Below are 607 nucleotides of genomic sequence, written 5' to 3' on the forward strand. Positions count from 1 at the left end.
TGTTTGGTTAACCCTTTCCTTTTTCCCTAGCTATCCTTATATTGCCTAGATACTTTACACTTTAACTCCTTAGTGTTTTTTCCTGAGAGCATGCTCAGTGTATGCGCTTCTGGTCTACCCTGTCAGTCATGTCTGTATTTTCCCCACACACTTTATTGACTAGTGCTGCTTAGGAGCATAGTAAGGTACGAGACTCAGGTATCCCCACCTTCGGGGGTAATGCAAAGGACAGGCATAGGAGGGAACCCCTAGCCTGAGGATCAGTATAGAAGCACATTTGCGATCCTGCAGTAACACCGAGACAATACTATATATCATTGTGTACTTACAATTACGAATTTTCCTTTCTACCCAGTTAATTCTTCTCTTTTCTCTGCTCTGTGTAGAAACAGGAAGTCTCTATTCCCTGCAGAAACCATTCCCCTCTTCAACGTCTGACGCAGCTGCTCCGTCCTAATGATGACTTATGCAGGGAAAATTGACCTCCTGTTTCTACTGTCGAAGTAGCTATTTAGGGAGGGCTAAATCAACCCTTCACGGTTGAGCCAGTGATGTCTAAATTATTCCAGTGTTGCTAGCAACTCAAATGACCACACGGAGACGGGGG

This window comes from Dendrobates tinctorius, unplaced genomic scaffold, assembly GCF_039654945.1.
Source record: "Dendrobates tinctorius isolate UK_male_01 unplaced genomic scaffold, ASM3965494v1 ptg000086l, whole genome shotgun sequence".
Classification (NCBI taxonomy): domain Eukaryota; kingdom Metazoa; phylum Chordata; class Amphibia; order Anura; family Dendrobatidae; genus Dendrobates; species Dendrobates tinctorius.